The sequence below is a fragment of the Cervus elaphus genome, chromosome 18 (assembly GCF_910594005.1).
Source record: "Cervus elaphus chromosome 18, mCerEla1.1, whole genome shotgun sequence".
NCBI lineage: Eukaryota > Metazoa > Chordata > Mammalia > Artiodactyla > Cervidae > Cervus > Cervus elaphus.
The window spans coordinates 17,314,096-17,336,063 of NC_057832.1; positions in this window are offsets into that span (position 1 = coordinate 17,314,096).

Genomic DNA, 21,968 nt, shown 5'->3' on the forward strand with positions numbered 1-21,968 from the left:
CGTATACACCCTTTCAGGAGAGGGTTTGATAGTGTGGGGCAGCTGCCTTTGTATGTCAAAGGCCCAGGACTGACACCAACTGCATCGACATGACTGCATCCCCAAAGCTGCAAAGTCTACAGCATGAGCAGATGACAGAATGCCTCCTTCTGCTTGAGAGAGCCTGGGGTCTCAGAAGGTACCAGCACTCAAGTTCTCAACAGCTGGAAATGCACTCAGACTGCAAATTCAGAGAGGAAAATGAAATGAAAGTAGCACAATTACCAAAATGAACCAAGAAAGGGAAAAAAAAATACATTATATGCCTGTAATTTTCCTCCCAGAAAAGAATTAGAAATGTTTACATGTCTGCTTTCTTTGATTGCATCAAATGTTACAGTCACTGATTTACAGTCATAATGATGTACATGCGGGTGTCTTTCTACAGACTGGGGAACAGATACATGTCCAGGTCCCTTCTGGAGGACCACTCTTTATGGCAAAACAGGGAGTATGCTTGATGACAAGAAAGGAAATGCAGAAGCCTGATGTAACCCATTCTCCAAACTGGGAAGAAATGGTAAAAGAGGAGGGAAACACAGGTATCAACCAGGAAATGATAAGTAGCATGTGGAACATTTATGTGAAGTAATACTATAAAGTAATGAGAATGAAAAAGATATAACTATATTTATCAACATGGATCCACCTCCATGTTGGGTCAAACGAAAGACGTCAAGGACAAGAGATGAGCCCTGAGGAGGACTCAGTCTACAGGAAGTGTGCATACGAGCAGAGCAGAATCAATTCTTAAATGAACCTTCACCACTGGGGTTGCCTGAGGGGTGGGGACACATTTCCGAGAATCTGAAGTGGGCTTGCATGAGGTGAGCAAGGTTGTTTCTTGGTCATGTGCCAGTATTGGTCACATGACTGTTTGCATTTTATAAAAATTCATCAAGATATGTATTTCTGATTTAACCTGTGTGTATACATACACACAGCTTATATATACATATCTTGGAAGAAAAGCTATGACAAACCTAGACAGCATATTGGAAAGCAGAGACATTACTTTGCTAACAAAGGTCCATATAGTCAAAGCTATGGTTTTTCCATTAATCATGTATGGATGTTAGTTTTCCGACAAACTGAGGGAAATTCTTAAAGAGACGGGAATACCAGAACACCTGACCTGCCTCCTGAGAAATTTGTGTGCAGGTCAAGAAGCAACAGTTAGAACTCCACATGGAAAAATGGACTGGTTCCGTATTGGGAAAGGAGTACGTCAAGGCTGTATATTGTCACCCTGCTTATTTAACTTATATGCAGAGTACATCATGGAAAATGCCAGGTTGGATGAAGCACAAGGCAGAATCAGGATTGCCGGGAGAAATATCAATAACCTCAGATATGCAGATAATACCACCCTTGGGCAGAAAGCGAAGAGGAACTAAAGAGCCTTTTGATGAAAGTGAAATAGGAGAGTAAAAAAACTGGCTCAAAACTCAACAATGAAAAGTTAAGATCATGGGATCTGGTCCCATCACTTCATGGCAAATAGATGGAGAAACAGTGGAAACAGTGACAGACTTTATTTTGGGGGGCTCCAAAATAACTGCAGATGGTGAATGCAGCCATGAAATTAAAAGATGCTTGCTTGTTGGAAGAAAAGCTGTGACCAATCTAGACAGCATATTAAAAAGCTGACAAAGGTCCATCTAGTCAAAACTATGGTTTTTCCAGTAGTTACGTATACATGTGAGAGTTTGGACCATAAAGAAAGTTAAGCACTGAAAACTTGATGCTTTTGAACTGTGGTGTTGGAGAGGACTCTTGAGAGTCCCTTGGACTGCAAGGAGATCAAATTAGTCAATCCTAAAGGAAATCAGTCCTGAATATTCACTGGAAGGACTGATGCTAAAACTGAAGCTCCAATACTTTGGCCACCTGATGCGAAGAACTGACTCAGTGGAAAAGACCCTGATGCTGGGAAAGACTGAAGGCAGGAGGAGAAGGGGATGACAGAGGATGAGATGGCTGGATGGTATCACCGACGTTATGGACATGAGTTTGAGCAAGCTCTGGGAGTTGGTGATGGACAGAGAGGCCTGGCATGCTGCAGTCCATGGGGTCACAAAGAGACATGACTGAGCATCTGAAATGAACTCTGCATTATATATATGTTTATACACAGTTATATATATACACAGCATATATTCATAACTGTGTATACACATATATATACATACCCTGATGTGTGCATAACACACCAATGAAATTTACAGTGGAAGATGTTTTCCTCTTCATGGAGGTTTTATTTTATTAGAATTGCAGTAAATTTCTTATTAGAAACTGGATTTACCCTATCCACACACAAAAAGCATATGACTCACTTACATAAACATAAGCTATATACATTGTACTTCCCAGAACACATGCTTTCAAAATTGATATTCAGATGGATTTCACAATATCTTAACTATCTAAATGTTTAAACAAATGATAGAATTTAAGTGTAAAACTTTCAGTAAAATTTTAAAAGAAGTAAACATAGATAAATAGGACTCATCTCTGAGGAAAGATTAACAGTGTGAAGATGAATAACTTCCCTGTGTATCCTATATCCATATTTTTAATTGAAAGATTTTGTATAAACCCACTGACTCAACCACAGCTATTAATTATATGCTTCTGCTTTTCTCAGTACAATATATGAACGATCATCATGTCATCAGGAAAGATGGTTCCTTTGAGAGGAAGACAAAGGAAATGGAAATAAATTTTATGAACAAAGATTAAGTGATTTGGGCTTTTTGAAAAAAAGAAAAGTAAGTGAAAGATTTAATTCCATCTTCAACTTTAAATGGGTGATTACATGACCAATAGGTTGTCAACCTTCTTCTGTTTCCAAAGAAATGATAGGAGAATTTGATTTAATGTTGAAGCTTAAGCCTGGCTGAGTAGGAGGAATGGCCTCCTGTTTGGTAACTGTGAGAGAGGATCAGGCTTCCCAGGTGGTGCTAGAGGTAAAGAATCTGCCTGCCAGTGCAGGAGACTCTTATGAGACGCAGGTCTGATCTCCCCATTTGGAGGAGAATGGTCCCTCCAGTATTCTTGCCAGAAGAATCATGGACAGAGGAGCCTGGCAGGCTACAGTCTCTAGGGGCACACAGAGTCAGACATGACTAAAGTGACTCAGCACGCAGCACGAGACAGAGAAAGGATCATATAAATAATTCCCAGGATTTCTGCAGGGAGGTCCCTGATTGGTCCAAGAGACTGGAAGCCCTACTCCATGATCACCACCCTGCCCAGGTAGTCCACAGGCAACTTTGCACCAGAATATCTGTAAAATTTCAACTTTTGCATAAAACTCCATCAAAATTTGTGTCATAATATATAATATGTTCATTTACAGTAGCATATTTCAAGTAATTAGTTTGATATCTTTCCTTTAGAAAACTTTGGAAAGCATAGTAATTAAAGAAGATATACCATTCTTTTTATTTTAGGATACTCAGACACTAAGTTTGAGAAACACTGGCTTGAATAATCATTTTCTAAAGGAAATATTTAGAGAAATAGCTTCTTATAAGGTACTATTTTGTGAACAATCACAGTAATGTTGCTGGAATTTTTTATGTGTCAATATGAAGAAGTTTATCTCATAAATATCTTTTAAAAGATGTGAAATTATACACAATTTTGGGAACAGTGGCAATAAATGTAAATTTCAGTTGACTCATACCTAGGTAGATTTTCCTGGTACAACTTCCTCGGCAATGAAATGCAAAGGGTACCTCACCTGTTACCACTTGTCCATATGTTCTCAAAGGAGCAGGAGCTCAGTCTGAGCAGGTTATTCAGTGAGTGCAAGTCAGTGAATTCATCCGACAGCTTTGCTTTTGTTTTCGTTTTTGTTTTTCTTCCTTACAACTACTGTCTTTTATTACAGGCTTGCTTGTTCTCAGTTTTCTGACTCTGGATTACATAACAGACAAATCCCTTAGTCCCTTTGGACATTTTCAAAAATCAGTGGACAATGTCACCTTCTGATAGCAAAACATCCCAGTCCAAGTAACATCAAGCCTCTATTTTATGACTACACCTCTTCACTCAGCTCAGATCACACTCAGCCTTGAAACCTGTGATTTGAAAGAGAATACCATTTATTCTCCTGATTCCTTCCCTGTGATGCAAGGTAATTATTGCCTAGCTCACAAAAACAGTTTGAGAACCACGAATTTGGAGGAAAGTTTGTGTGTATTAACATTCATACCTTTGGCAATGAGTTGTCAAAAGTAATCATTGACATATCTGGAAAAAAACACACTTGAATAAGAGGTCAACTAGCAACTACATTTGCAAACTACCGCACAATCACACTCATCTCACACGCTAGCAAAGTAATGCTCAAAATTCTCCAAGCCAGGGTTCAACAGTATGTAAACTGAGAACTTCCAGATGTTCAAGCTGGATTTAGAAAAGGCAGAGGAACAAGAGATCAAATCACCAACATCCGCTGGATCATTGAAATAGCAAGAGAAAGTTCAGAAAAACATCTACTTCTGCTTTATTGACAATGCCAAAGTCTTTGACTATGTGGATCAAAACAAATTATGGAAAATGCTTAAAAGAGATGGGAATACTAGACCACCTGATCTGCCTCCTGAGAAATCTATATGCAGGTCAAGAAGCAACAGTTAGAACTGGACATGGAACAACAAACTGGTTCCAAATAGGAAAAGGAGTCCGTCAAGGCTGTATATTGTCACCCCGCTTATTTAATTTATATGCAGAGTACATCATGAGAAATGCTGGGCTGGATGAAGCACAAGCTGGAATCAAGATTGCTGGGAGAAATATCAATAACCTCAGATATGCAAATGACACCACCCTTATGGCAGAAAGTGAAGAACTGAAGAGCCTCTTTTTTTTTTTTTTTTCATTTATTTTTATTAGTTGGAGGCTAATTACTGAAGAGCCTCTTGATGAAAGTGAGAGAGTGAAAAAGTTGGCTTAAAACTCAGCATTCAGAAAACTAAGATCATTGCCGCTGGTCTCATCACTTCATGGCAAATAGATAGAGAAACAATGGAAATAGTGAGAGATTTTATTTTGGGGAGGGGGGGTCCAAAATCACTGCAGATGGTGACTGCAGCCATGAAATTAAAAGTCACTTGTTCCTTGGTAGAAAAGCTATGATCAACCTAGATAGCATAGTAAAAAGAAGAGACATGACTTTGCCAACAAAGGTCCGTCTAGTCAAAACTATGGTTTTTCCAGTGGTCATATATGGATGTGAGTGTTGGACTATAAAGAAAGCTGAGCACTGAAGATTGATGCATTTGAACTGTGGTGTTGGAGAAGACTCTTGAGAGTCCCTGGACTGCAAGAAGATCAAACCAGTCCATCCTAAAGGAGATCAGTCCTGGGTGTTCATTGGAAGGACTGATGCTGAAGCTGAAGCTCCCGTCCTTTGCCACCTGATGTGAAGAACTGACTCATTAGAAAAGACCCTGATGTTGGAAAAGATTGAAGGCAGGAGGAGAAGGGAAAGACAGAGGTTGAGATGGTTGGGTGGCATCACTGACTCCGATGAACATGAGTTTGAGTAAGCTCCGAGAGTTGGTGATGGACAGGGAAGCCTGGCATGCTACAGTCCATGGGGTCGCAAAGAGTCGGACATGACTGAGCCACTGAACTGAACTGAACAGCTACACTTACCTACCCATAGACCCCACTAATGTGCACCCATCACTGGGTCTTGGAAAAGAGGTCTTGTGCAAAACAAGAAGCAGGACATACTTACCCTGAAATATATATGTTAGATGCAGCAGAACATATTGGAAAATGGCTTCGATCTACTCTGAAAAAATTAGTATTTATGACATGAATATAACTGCATAAATTTATAGTGCAAACAGATCAGTGACAACAGAACAAAGGACAATGTGAAATATAATCAAGGACAATCGAAGATAAACATGGCAAACGTGTTTGCATGTGGGAGTCATGAAGAAAGAATGAAGACAGAAAGGCACCAAGAACAAACACTATGCACTATTACAATTAGTTAATTCTAATGTATTTAATTCTTAAATTGTGGTAAGTAGAAGGTAGCAAAGAGTGAAGGTAAAAATATTAGACAAGATAGAGAGTAAAAGGATATTATCCACCCAAAAACACTGTTAAAGTGAATTCTGTTTAAAAAGAATTCAAAGAACTTGATTCTGTAAAAGTTTTAGGTAGAAAAATTGAATAGCTTTCTAGTTTAAACATTTTACTCAAAAATATTTTTTTTCTCTTTTGAGTTTTGGTAACTAATCATTCAAACTCCAATTATCTTATATAAATAGATAAATACAATTTTACTTTTTATAAGCTCCCCTTGAATTGAAGTTTGTCAATCATCTGTTGTGAGTCATATTTAAATATAAAATGGACTTGCCTTTCAATGGCAAAGGGTTGAAAACAGTGCAAAAAATTTATTGCAGTCTGAAGGATGAAACTAGGTTCACCACCCACTCTGTGTGTGACAGGCTGCAAGTAATCCATTGCTTATAACCTTGATCCTCTCACCTTTAAGGAAAATACTACAAAGACCATCTTAAGATATAATGTTAATAGCAACTATAAATTGTCCCTAGTCAGTGACTCACATAACATAGGAACATAACAAATGACTACTATGTTGTTTGTTATTATCATTATTTTTATTTGCATTTCCTCAAAAAGTGGTCCAAGATACGATCTTCTTAAATGTTTGCGTTGCATTGAAGTTAGCTGTTGGAGGACATATTTTATCTCCTTTAGATCAGGTAGGGTTATTTCTTGTTCATTAATGTTACAAATAATTGTTAAGCAATTTGTCTGGCATTCCAGTAAGAAATAGAATTTGCTTGGATTTTTGAAGATAATATTTTTATACTCTCAGTACTTAACAATAAAGCATTTTATCTTAAATGTGTAGATCAAAGACTTTTTTAGAAAACCAGAGTTACATCCATCAATTTGAAACAGAAGCATAGAAACCTCAGAAAGATTAGCTGAAAACTAATTAGAATCAGGCATCTTATATGTAACAGAAAATAAAATATTTCTTGGTAGAAATCCATAAAGATTCATCATAAGGATAAAAATGAAGAAATGTTGAATAATTTAATTGCACTGAAGCAAATAGATAAATAAAACATGGATCCTGCTATGTGTCAAGAACGGTCTCAAACACTAGTTTTCAAATTTGTATAATAGACTGCCTGAGCTTTTGAGCATAGGAGATGTGTATTTATCAAGCTTTGAGCAATACAGTTGTAGTTTGAGTTTTTCTTAAGACATTACTCAACATTCTATCTCACTAGCAACTTTGTGTTAAGTTCTTGTATGGTGGATTTTTTTTTTTTTGGATACTAACCTGCATAGTTCCATCAGCTACCTATAGCCTTTGGGACCAACCCATCATCCAATAGAAAGTTCACAGTCCAAAATCTTAAATTATCATTTTGATTGTTAGAAAAAAGAGTAGCAAATTTTGATAGTGTTATAAACTAATTTCACAACAAACATTTGAGCATCTTCTGTCTGCTGGAGCTTGTGCTAATGTATCACATTTCATTTTCATTATATATATTATTTTTCATAATTTACTTAAGCCATTTCCAAACTTGTTCATATTTTACCAGGAAGAAAAATATTGGTTCTCATTCACTTCAGTGTAGTTTATCTGACACCTTGTGATTTCAGTTAGTTATATATGAATATCCATTGTACTTTTCCCATTAAATCTTAGCATACCAGTAACAGTAAAATGGTCTTGGAAAACAATTCTGATAAGAACTTAATTTCACAATAAGAAGGCTTTGAAGAATGAAGGAGACATATAGCTCTTTTACAATATTAATTACAGGTGCATTGCATTGCCCAGGCAGTTTTCCTCTGCATTTATTGAGATTCTTTCTGATACATTTTGAGGGGTAGGACTGACTCCTTGGGGGGGGAAAAAATATGAGAAAATTTCAAGGATATAGTAGAAATTCAAAGAGCCATTTTTCACATATATGCATGTCTCTTTGAAAAAAAAATAATTCTGTAAAACTATTTTAAGATTAAATTGAAGGAAAGCACTTAGAATAATACTGCAGCCATTATAAATGGCATTGTAACCTGCATTTTCAAAGGCAGGCATTTCTTCTTAAAGCAGGAATCTTTTTAAAGGGGTCAAATTAGAACCACAATTTGCCATGGTCCTGCCATTACTAGTTTTATGGCAATCTCAGAGAAACCCTGCTCTCCGCAGGAAAAGGGGAAAGCTTTTATAGACTAAGTAGAAATACTCAGTTCCTTTTAGTGAATGACTTTCCATTTGGCTGGCTTTTTTTTTTTTCTTTTTAGCTGCTGTTGGGTTTTTGTTGTTTGTATCGCCTGTTTGCTATGAATTATCTGTAAACAAATGATAAGGCCAGGAATACAACCTTAGAGGAAATCTAAAGGCTATAGAAGATCATTTTTTATTTGCAAATGCATAGCTCTAGCTTGAAATTAAGACATGATGTTATATTAAAATTAATCTTTAAATTGACAACTAATATTGGAAATCACACAGAAAACTTAGCTTTGTTCTTACAAATTTTAAACACTCTGTTCCCTACATAACTGAGTGAGTGAAATCGCTCAGTCGTGGCCAACTCTTTGTGACCCCATGGACCGGACTGTAGCCCGCCAGGCTCCTCCCCGCATGGGGTTCTCCAGGCAAGAACACTAGAGTGGGTTGCCGTTTCCTTCTCCAGGGAATCTTCCTGACCCAGGGATCGAACCCGGGTCTCCTGCACTGCAGGCAGACTCTTTACTGTCTGGGCCTTTTCCAATAAAATTATTGCTTTTTAACTGTGACTTTTGACTCTTTCAGTTCTTTATGTGTAAATATTGCATTATGAATTATTGTACAGTTTTGGATGAGTGTGTGAAAACCTCGGGATATCACTCCCTCAATCTATAAACCTGCTTTTTTGTAAAACCGTGTACTGTATGATTTAAATGGAATGGCAAGTATACCACTCACCACGCAGTAGGTTTTTTATACATGTGGAGTCATGTCTTTGATTATACAAAGCATGTAGCACAGAAAAAAGCATTTTATACTGATAACAGGGGAAAATGCTTCTGAGTAATCTACCAGAAAATATTCTTATAGAAAAAAAGGTGTTTTCCCCCTGTTTATGAAAAGACATGAATCTATAATCTGTTTTAAAATAAATTAACATCTATCTAAAATGAATGATTGATATTTTAGTTGAACATTGCTTTTATTTTGAATTTACTTGCAAATTAATTTCTGGGTAAACATATGCAGTCCTTATTTGTGATGTTTATCCCAAGTGTGTGTGTGTTTTTGTTATGAGGGGAAAATGTTTTTTGAGGAGTAAATGGGAGAGGGTGAGGGTGGCAAATTTTGTTTGACATCATTGTAATTTTCCAGTATTTGGAAATATTGAAATAGCCACATACAAGTCTAACACTGTAGTTTAAAAAAAAAAAATGGTATGAGTTGTTACCAGGGGTAAGAGGGAAGGGGGCAATATAGGTGTTTGGAATGAAGGCATGTAAACTACTATGCATAAAATAAATGAGAGCAGAGATACATTGTTCAGCACAGGCAAATACAACCATTGTTGTATAACAACTTTAAATGGCATATATATAATCTATAAAACTCTTGAATCACTAGATTATATACCTGAAACTAATATAGTAAATAAACTATCAGTTCAGTCACTCAGTCATGTCCGACTCTTTGTGACCCCATGGACTGCAGCATGCCAGGCTTCCCTGTCCATCACCAACTCCTGGAGCCTACTCAAACTAATGTCCATCGCATTAGTGATGCCATCCAACCATCTCATCCTCTGTGGTCACCTTCTCCTCCCGCCTTCAATCTTTCCCAGCATCAGGGTCTTTTCTAAATGAGTCAATTCTTTGCATCAGGTGTCCAAAGTTTTGGAGTTTCAGCTTCATCATCAGTCTTTTCAATGAATATTCCAGACTGATTTCCTTTAGGATGGACTAGTTGGATCTCCTTGCTGTCCAAGGGACTCTCAAGAGTCTTCTCCAACACCACAATTCAAAAGCATCAATTCTTCAGCACTCAGCTTACTTTATAGTCCAACTCTCATACCTATACGTGACTACTGGAAAAACCGTAGCTTTGACTAGACAGACCTTTGTTGGTAAAGTAATGTCTCTGCTTTTTAATATGCTGTCTAGGTTGGTCATAGCTTTTCTTCCAAGGAGATTTTCTTCCAAGGAGCAAGTGTCTTTTAATATAATAAGCAACAGTATGTACATGTATTACAAAAAAAATCCCAAACATATGACAGACACTAAGAAACAGATACTGGATCTAAGGGAAAATTCCACAAGACAGGGACTCTATCATAGACATTCTTCCAGTCTCAATGGAGAAGTGGTAGAAATGTTTACAGAAGCAGAATCACCTAAGAAAATCACATTCTTGTTCAGAAACTTAGAAGGTCCAGTTCAGAGAGTTGATGACTTGGTTCTCTACAGTATGGAGACTCTACATAAACACAAGTCATGAAGAAAAGGAAACTTCAAGATGAAAGTCACACAGTTAAACATGAAAACTTCTACCAGAAACAGTAACTCAACCAGTTAGTTATAGCAGAATCAAGTTACCTATTGAATTTTACTTTTATTAAGAGCAAAAGAAATTATAAAAATTAAAAATTCTTCCTTTAGTTTTTATTTTACAGTGCAATAAATTATAATACTCAATATGATGTCAGTAAAAACTGAATCATGATTCTTTGTCCCAAATACTGAAGCATTTCTGAGTCTCTGCCAAGACTCCTCACTCACTGCCAACATAAAATTGGGGTCACTGTGAATCTTACTGAGTCTTGCTCTTTAGATCTTGATGTGAGACTAAAAACCAATTAAAATCTTGGGATTGGCAACACTTTCTTTGGACATGAAATGCACTAACTCTAAAGGAAAAGTGTTAAATCAAATTTCATTCAAATTAAAAGCATCTGCTATCTAGAACACACCATTAAGAAAACGAAAAGTCCATGGGTTTATTTCTAGGCTGGCTTTTTATACTATTCCATTGATCTATATTTTTTTATTTTTGTGCCAATATCATACTGTCTTGATGACTGTACTTGGTAGTATAGTCTAAAATCAGGGAGCCAGAACCTCCAGCTCCAGTTTTCTTTAAGATCGCTTTAATTATTCAGAATCTTTTATGTTTCCATACAAATTTAAACAATTTTTGTTCTAGTTCTGTGAAAAATGTCATTGGTAATTTGATAGAAACATTGAAACTGTAGATTTTTGGGGGTAGTATAGTCTTTTTCACATTGATTCTTCCAATCTAAGAACATGGTATACCTTTCTATTTCTTTATGCCACCTTTGATTTTTTGATCTGACAAAAGACTCACATCCATAATATATAACCTTACAATGCAATAGTAAGAAGACAAATAATCTAGTTAGAAAAGATGGGCAAAAAACTCGCAGACACTGTCAGAAAAGGTGATATAAAAATGGCCAATAAGCATATGGAAAAATGCTCAATGAGATGGTTGGATGGCATTACTGACTTAATGGACATGAGTTTGAGCAACTCCAGGAGTTGGTGATGGACAGGGAAGCCTGGCATGCTGCAGTCCATGGGGTTGAGAAGAGTTGGACATGACTGAGCAACTGAACTGAACTGATCATTGGCCATGAGACTGAATTAAACCATACGACCTAGGATTGCAAAAATTGGAAGGATTAAGACTGAAAAGAGAGTAGCTTAGAGATGGATGAGCTTGCATGATTCTCACCTTTCCTTTCAAAAAATTTCTTTGCTCCCTGCTCATACCTGAGCTAGCTTCTCCCAAGAAATATTTGCACACAATCCTTATTTCTGCTCAGTTTCTTGGGTAATCCAGCTAATATAGGAGAAGTCATAAATCAGACTAACAGGAAGGGATTTTGGAGCTGGATTAAGCTCTGTCTGATAGTAGGCAGGAACCCTTAGCAGGTAATAACCTGAGTACATAGTGGTTCCATAATTATTCAAGTTTTGATTTATGAGTAATTGTAATGCGGTACAGGTACAAGCAGATGGTAAGAAGTTGAGAGATTCATGGCTAAATCTTTTTTTTTTTTTTTCTTTTTCAGTTAGGGTGTGATGATAAACAAAGAACTGTGAAGTGTAATATGGGTTTTGATAGTGCTGTATTTTTAGACACCCAGAATGATAGGCTTAGATCAAACAATTGGCAAGCTAATCAGTCTAATCAATATTCTAAGCTAATCAATCTAATCAATGTTTTAAGCTCTGAAAGGCATAAAGGGGCTTGTTCCTTGTGGCCTTGCTGAACTCAGACTAAACATCTGGATTTGCAGGAGGCAAGTGGTTTTCTATACTGAAGTCAGTGCTGTGATTAGAAATGAGCAAGGCTCTAAGTTTTGGGATGCAGATATTAGGGTGAAGGGCCATGAAAATCTGGAACTCTCAAATGTTAAGGACCTGTCTGGCCATCAGCAGGAGCCGCTTGCTTCTCCTCAAAGGAGCACAGCCCCCCCACATATGGAGAGTAACCTCACCTGCCGAAGGTACTGGTTCTCTACCTGCCGCCTCCCATTGCCACACCACAATTCAGCAGAACCTAAATGTGGAAGTAAACATTTCTCCACATAGTCTATGTGGGTAAAGAATTGCAGGAGTTGGTTAATATGTGCTAGCAGGAAACAAGGAATTACATGAGAAAAGAGTTCTGGAGAGTATTAGAGCAAGAGGGTTGTAAAAAATACTTGGTTCCATAGGGGAAAGAAAAATTGATATGGGATGATTCACACCATTTGTAGAACTTGATGTTTTGACAAAAATGCTTAGAGCTGATTCTAATAATTTTCTGGGGAGGCTCACTTAGGGCCTGGATATGAAAGTGGACTCTTATAAATGAACTTCCCTAACGCAATACTGAAAAGGAATAAAGAGGTCCAAGTTGGTGAGTGTGTTAGATTTGAAGATTTTTGTAGACATTACCTAAAAACGTGTTTCCTCTGAGAGGTTGCAGAGACATTGACAAATAAAAATATTCATGGGTGCAAGCTAGAGGGCAGCTGACTGGGGTCTTGCTCAATTTATATAATCATTTAATTTAAGAGATGACAGTCAGAAAGAGCTTAGCTGCCACAATAAAGGCATTCAGTCCCTCATGCAAGTTCCAGACAGAATTTAGGTTGCAACATTGATGGAAAGTGAAATTCATTGATTAAGGGGGAGCTCAGATCCTCTTTAGTAAGAGTTCAGCCACACCACCACAAAATTATGCAGTAATTATTCCTTTAGTCTTTCTCCAAAGAGACTTATGGCCATTTGTCAATTGTGTACTGGATTCACAGACACACTCCTGAATTTTCAGATTGTTTATCATGAGCTTGAAGCTAAAATTTATATCAAATATTTGAAACCCTGGATTGATCCTCTGGCTAGACTGAGAGCTGAGAAGCCAGTTGACAAATCACTTTTTGGCTTGAATGTGTCTCATAATGTGCAATAGATAAGATCATGTACTCTGTGGTCATCTCTCTAGTTCACAGGTGTATTACTGAGATAGATGTCCTTAGCAACAGAATAGTTACGTTGGTTCATGGTCTGGAGCATGCATAATGGGGCTTTCCTGGTGGTTTACCTCTGAACCACCTGAATACCTCTGAATACACCTGCCAGTGTAGGCGATGCAGTTTTGATCCCTGGGTCGGGAAGATCTCCTAGAGAAGGAAATGGCAAGCTACTCCAGTTTTCTTGCCTGGAAAATTCCATGGACTGAGGAGCCTGGCTGGCTACAGTCCATGAGGTCCCACTGCAAACAGGAAGAGCAAATCTTTGCCCTCTGAGATAGTGATTCAGAGGCATTACTGCCTACCGGAGGGATTGTGGAAATTGTACTTCCTGCAAAATTTTTAAAGATGCTTGGTGTCTTAGTTTCAGCTGCTCAAACAAAATACCATACACCAGGTGGCTTAAAGAATATTTACTTTCTACAGTTCTTCAGTCTGGGAAGTTCAAGGTCAAGGCACCAGCAGATTCAATGCTGAATGAGGGCCCCCTTCCTGCTTTGCCAATAGCAGCAAGTCTTACAACTTCACATGGCATCAGGACTTCAGTTACTTGCTACAAGCACACTCATTCCATTCATGAGGACTCCACTCTCACGACCTCATTTATTATTGTATTTTCTAATTTTTTTGGTCACTTCTGTTAGGGAAATTAAATAGTCCTGTTTAGACTTTGGAGACAAAACAGAGCAGCTCTCTGACCTTGCTTCTAACCTGCCTGGACACTGCCCTGACTCTGAGTGTCCTGACTGCCTGCTGTGAGTGCAAGCCTTGCAGCACCGAAGATAAAATAAGGGAGGAAACGAGATTGTTGAGCCCTGGGAGGGAGTTTGGCCAACCAAGTACCAGAGTTAACAGCACTCCCAGTTTTATAAGACAAAACAAACACCATTAATATGAAATGAGAGCTTCAATTTGCTCACAGATTGATGATGATATCAGTTTGCTTCCGGGGGTTGTAAAGTAGAACCGCAACTTTTGAAGTCTCACCCACTGAGAGGATGTGCTGCTGGGACCTTTTCCAAATTGGGACTCCAAGTGTGCTGTGACTTGGGACTCACCACTGCTGTTTGAGTCTGGATGTTGGTCAAAACCCAGTTTGGTGATGTATCCTCTGCTGTTTCTATTTTTCTTTCTTTTAATGCTAACATATTGAAAGTAAGCTACATAATTCTCTAATAAATATTTATATTATTTGTATAGAATGAGCTTCTTTTGTTAACAAATCCTTTGAACCTGAGACAAAGTGAAAACTTTCTGCAAAACAATGCCATGAAGCATGTGGAATCTTAGTTCCTTGGTCAGGGATAGAATCTGGGCCCCCTGTAGCAGAAGAGCAGAGTCCTAACCACTGGACCACCAGGCAATTTTCTACCTCATTTAGTCTTAAAAAAGATTTGTTGAATCCTATTCTGACTCAGCAATGTGCTGAGAGTTAATAAAAAAACAGAGGAGTAAAGAGATCAGCCTCACATGGGAAAGGACAAGTGTAAGGGACTCTGTTCATCTTGCCTGGCAACAAAATCCTTCAAGGTAATTTAAATAACATCTGTTCCCATTTTTCTAACTTTTTAAATATAATACTCAATGCTTTAGTTTTTACTACTTTCTCCTCATTTCTAACAAAAACAACAACAAAAACCCCTCAAGTTTAAAAAGTGTCTTCCTTTTTTTTGTGGCATCTTTGTCTGGCTTTGGAATTAGGGTGATGGTGGCCTCATAGAATGAGTTTGGAAGTTTACCTTCTTCTGCAATTTTCTGGAAGAGTTTGAGTAAGATAGGTGTTAGCTCTTCTCTAAATTTTTGGTAGAATTCAGCTGTGAAGATACAGTCCAATATCACTGATGAACATAGATGCAAAAATCCTTAACAAAATTCTAGCAAACAGAATCCAACAACATATTAAAAAGGTCATACATCATGACCAAGTGGGCTTTATCCCAGGAATGCAAGGATTCTTTAATATCCACAAATCAATCAATGTAATACACCACATTAACGAATTGAAAGATAAAAAACATATGATTATCTCAACAGATGCAGAGAAAGCTTTTGACAAAATTCAACATCCATTTATGATTAAAACTCTCCAGAAAGCAGGAATAGAAGGAACATACCTCAACATAATAACAGCTATATATGTCAAACCCACAGCAAGCATTACCCTCAATGGTGAAAAATTGAAAGCATTTCCCCTAAAATCAGGAACAAGACAAGGGTGCCCACTCTCACCACTACTATTCAACATAGTTTTGGAAGTTTTGGCCACAGCAAGCAGAGCAGAAAAAGAAGTAAAAAGAATCCAGATAGGAAAAGAAGTGAAACTCTCACTGTTTGCAGATGACATGATCCTCTACATAGAAAACCCTAAAGACTCTACTAGAAAATTACTAGAGCTAATCAATGAATATAGTAAAGTTGCAAGATATAAAATTAACACACAGAAATCCCTTGCATTCCTATACACTAACAATGAGAAAACAGAAAGAGAAATTAAGGAAACAATACCATTCACCATTGCAACAAAAAGAATAAAATACTTAGGAGTATATCTACCTAAAAAACAAAAACCTATACATAGAAAACTATAAAACACTGATGAAAGAAATCAAAGAGGACACAAACAGATGGAGAAATATACTGTGTTCATGGATTGGAAGAATCAATATTGTCAAAATGGCTATACTACCCAAAGCAATCTATAGATTCAATGCAATCCCGATCAAGCTACCAACGGTATTCTTCACAGAAGTAGAACAAATAATTTCACAATTTGTTTGGAAATAAAAAAAACCTCGAATACCCAAAGCAATCTTGAGAAAGAAGAATGGAACTGGAGGAATCAACCTGTCTGACTTCAGGCTCTACTACAAAGCCACAGTCATCAAGACAATATGGTACCAGCACAAAGACAGAAATATAGATCAATGGAACCAAATAGAAAGCCCAGAGATAAATCCACGAACCTATGGACACCTTATCTTCGACAAAGGAGGCAAGGATATACAATGGAAAAAAGACAACCTCTTTAACAAGTGGTGCTGGGAAAACTGGTCAACCACTTCTAAAAGAATGAAACTAGAACACTTTCTAACACCATACACAAAAGTAAACTCAAAATGGATTAAAGATCTAAATGTAAGACCAGAAACTATAAAACTCCTAGAGGAGAACATAGGCAAAACACTCTCCAACATGAATCACAGCAGTATCCTCTATGACCCTCCTCCCAGAATATTGGAAATAAAAGCAAAACTAAACAAATGGGACCTAATGAAACTTAAAAGCTTTTGCACAACAAAGGAAACTATAAGCAAGGTGAAAAGACAGCCTTCAGATTGGGAGAAAATAATAGCAAACAAAGCAACAAAGGACTCATCTCAAAAATATACAAGCAATTCCTGCAGCTCAATTCCAGAAAAATAAATGACCCAATCCAAAAATGGGCCAAAGAACTAAACAGACATTTCTCCAAAGAAGACATACAGATGGCTAACAAACACATAAAAAGATGCTCAACATCACTCATTATCAGAGAAATGCAAATCAAAACCACAATGAGGTACCATTACACGCCAGTCAGGATGGCTGCTATCCAAAAGTCTACAAGCAATAAATGCTGGAGAGGGTGTGGAGAAAAGAGAACCCTCTTACACTGTTGGTGGGAATGCAAACTAGTACAGCCGCTATGGAAAACAGTGTGGAGATTTCTTAAAAAACTGGAATTAGAACTGCCATATGACCCAGCAATCCCACTTCTGGGCATACACACTGAGGAAACCAGATCTGAAAGAGACACGTGCACCCCAATGTTCATCGCAGCACTGTTTATAATAGCCAGGACATGGAAGCAACCTAGATGCCCATCTGCAGACGAAAGGATAAGGAAGCTGTGGTACATATGCACCATGGAATATTACTCAGCCATTAAAAAGAATTCATCTGAATCAGTTCTAATGAGATGGATGAAGCTGGAGCCCATTATACAGAGTGAAGTAAGCCACAAAGATGAAGACCAATACAGTATACTAATGCATATATATGGAATTTAGAAAGATGGTAACGATAACCCTATATGCAAAACAGAAAAAGAGACACAGATGTACAGAACAAACTTTTGGACTCTGTGGGAGAAGGCGAGGGTGGGATGTTTTGAGAGAACAGCATCGAAACATGTATATTATCAAGGGTGAAGCAGATCACCAGCCCAGGCTGGATGCATGAGACAAGTGCTCGGGGCTGGTGCACTGGGAAGACCCAGAGGGTTGGGGTGTGGAGGGAGGGGGAAGGGGAGATCGGGATGGGGAATACATGTAAATCCATGGCTGATTCATGTATGGCAATGTATGGCAAAACCACTACAATATTGTAAAGTAATTAGCCTCCAACTAATAAAATAAATGGAAAAAAAAATGTCTTCCATTTTCATTAAACTACACAAATTCCAATATTATAATTTTCATCATTTTATGCATCTTTAAAAATATCTATGTATCTTCTTTGACTTGGTATTTTAAAGTTTTTAAAATATTTGAATTGGATTTTATAATTATTTTTTTCCAATATAATTGCATTTGAGGCATATACAGTATAACTTTTTAAAAATTTTTTAATTCCTGTGATTTGTTATATGTACATTTTCAATTTGTACAAATATGGCAAGTATGTTACAGAAGAATATATCATCTTTTCATGATATCTAACTGCAGAACTTTTTATTGTTCAATGAATGTGTGTGTGCGTTAGGCGCTCAGTCATGTCTAACTCTTTTGGGACCTTATGAGCTGTAGCCTGCTGTACCCTCCTCATGAAATTCTGCAGGAAAGAATATGGGTAGCCATTCTCTTCTCCAGGGGATCTTCCCCACAGAGGGATCTTGAATGGATCTCTTAAATTGCAGGTAGATTCCTTACCATCTGAACCACTAGGGAACCCTTGTTCAATGAATATTTGTTAATTGTGTTTTTCAAAGTTTGTCTTAGACACTTTTTATGATTGACCTAGCAGTAATTGAAAGTATTTCAAAGTCTCCCAGATGATGTTGAATCATCAGTTTCATCCCATAATTCTATTAAATTTACTTTGTTTATTTTAGGGTCACTCTAAAGATATAAACAACATACTCATTATGGTGAATTGAAACCTATATAATACGTAAGGAATCTGTCTTACATTATGTCATAAAATCCACTTGATCTCCTTCCTGCCTTCAGCTGCTATTCTCCTGGAAAATTTTATTATACCTGTACTTTCAGCATTTCTATGTCCAATGTGTTATTCTCCTACGAAGAACATGTTATATTTATTTTCAGTCTGACAAGCTCTATTCTTGAACTGTCAAATTTTGTTTATTTGAATTTATGATAAAGTTTGTTATCTCTGGAATTTTATCATCATACATTTGTTATTTGCATTTACTTCTATTATGCTCTTGTTTTTTCTACTATGATTTTAGAAAACAGCTATTGAAGTACAACAAATACACAGATAAAGGCACTATCTTAAATGTGCAGCCTAATGAATTTCTACCCAGTTGAAGAACAAGAATTATGTCAATCTGGTGAAACCCCTGAATACTGTATCCCAACTCTAAACTGTTTATACTTTGCAAAGAATTTTTTTTGTCAATATATCCAGATTTTCAGGAACCATAGGTAAAATTTGTCTTTGTTTAAAATTATATGCAATTTCTCCTTTTGTACATGGTTTTATTAACTCAACATTATGTTTGAGTATGTGTCCTTTCTGGTACATGTAGAATGATTCATTCACTTTCATTTTTTAATTCATTATAATTTATATATACATTCTACTGTTGATGCACATGTGTTGTTATCAGTTCTGGCCTCTTATGAACAATACAACTGTGGATATTGCTGTACATGTTTTGAGTTTTACCAGTTTACACTCTCATATATCTTTGCTGAATCATCTTGCCAAACACTTTCAGGCAGGAGGGTAAAATAATGCTTTTTACATCTTATTTGGAAATGTGAGGTCTCTTGAATCAAATATGATTGCAGCAGCCTTTAGCTTAGGGCTATTTTTCACCCATCACTAAGTCAACACCCTTCCTTATACCTTACCCAATGTTCCCTCAGTTAGTCCCTTGGATTGCCAAGGAGACCAAACAGTCAATCCTAAAGGATATCAACCCTGAATAGTCATTGGAAGGACTGATGCTGAAGTTGAAGCTCCAATACTTTGGCCACCTGATGTGAAGAGCTGACTCATTGGAAAAGACCCTGATGCTGGGAGAGACTGAGGCAAAAGGAGAAGGGGGTGACCGAGGATGAGATGGCTGGATGGCATCACAGACTCAATGGGCATGAATTTGAACAAACACTGGAAGATAGTGAAGGATAGGGGGGCCTGGCATGCTGCAGTCCATGGGGTCGCAAAGAGTTAGAAACAACTTAGCAAATGAACAGCAATAACATCCAAGCTGGTTGGAATGTGAACCAAACCATCTCTGGTCCTGTGTAAACTTAGGACTATTTTCTTCAACCCTAAAGGTGTTGTTTTTTTTTTTTTCTCCCTCCTGGTATCAGTTTTCTCCCAAGCAAGTGCTGAATCATCAAAAGGAATCTAGACGATCTCAAGCACAGACATCCATAACGTTTGGTTTTTAATTACATTTTTAAACAGCTGTTGATCATAAATAGATTGCATTTAGAGCCAAAAGCCTTGCTGATATCTTTGATTTGATTTTATAGATTGTGTACAGAACCATTTGAATTTTCTTTTAAAATTTTCCATAAAAAATGATGAAACACTGGTTTATTTCATGTTTAAACAGGTTTTTTAAAAAATATTTCTAATAAACTTGCTAAGATTTCCAGAATATTATTGAATATTGCAAATTAAAAAAATGTATTAAAGACTACTATTCCATTCATCTTTTCTTACTGAACTTTGTGTTTACTATAGATTATTCTGTATTGAATCCTTTTCAGGGTAAATGCATTTTTCTATCCCCAGTTTGCTATCAAATATCTTTCATTTGTATAGTTATTGAAAAAATTTAATGCTTGTATCATGGTAAATTGTATCCTATAAAACCTTAAATTATTTTCTGGCCTCTGTCCTTAATCTAACCTTTTTTATCTTCTTATCATTTATTTTAAATAAACAGTCCTTTTGAAATTTTTCTATGTGTTGAATATTCTATTCACTTAAATTCTTAAATCTGAGGGTAATCTTTCATTATTTTTGTAAAATTCCCAGGAATTTTTATTGAATACTACTTATACACAATTAACTTTTTTAATTACAATAATTTAATCAGGTACATTTCAGATATTCTCACTGTATCTTTCATATCTTAGATTTTTTACATACATTTATTTAATATACATATGATATTTATATATGCATATTATCCTCATAGCCGTCAGTTCATAAATTCTTTCTGTAACAAAATTTAATCTGTTGCTTGATCCAGTTATTAAATACTTAATTCCAGCTATTACATTTCATTTCTGGTAGTTTTTTCTTTTTCTATTTTACATTCTCATGTTTTTCATCACAGAATATGCTTTTCCACTTGATTCTCAGTCCTTATATTTCTTCAGTTATTTAAAGCAATTTTATTTTGTGGTATCTTTTATTTTATGGTCTTTTTTAAGAGTGTCCTATACCTTGATATTCTTGGAATGAGCGTATTCCTGTTATTTTGTGTCTGATGAGTTTTGTTCCTGATGAATCTTTACTTTGGCATTTTCCTCTTTTATTTTACTTTTGTTGTTGTTTGTTAACTCATTTTCAGTGGAGGGTTTTTTGGTTGGTTGGTTGGTTTTTGTCATGCAAGACCTTTGGGCATCCATGTGCAAATTGCTTCTCTGAGAAGTTGTGCTTCCCTCTCTCCCCATTACTGACATATAGCGCCAAACACACTCCCTCTTTCTAGGTCATCTGGTATCAGCTGAGAAGAGCAAATTTAGACAATGACAAGGCGTATTGTGCAATTCAGGGATTTTAATTTCCTATGTGATTTATTTTTCTGATTTGAATTTCTTTTCATAATCTTGGGCAGAAACATTGTGTATAGCCATGTACCTAGACTAGTAGAAATGGTTTGCTAGTTCCCCTTACACTGACGGAACAGCACTGCTAGGTCCCGACCTGATGCTCAAGCCTTGTCCTTTCTTTGCTCCAGGGGCATCCTGCTTCACATGCTTAGCGAGGTAGCTTTTAATTTCCATTCACTTACTATGACCTCGGGAATATCTTAGTCTATGTCTAATTTTTCTTTATCCACAGTTACTCATGCTTTATCTGAAGGTTAAAAAAATTATGACAAAATGTTAGACTTATTATTCTGTGTTTATGTCTAAGCTACACTGCTAT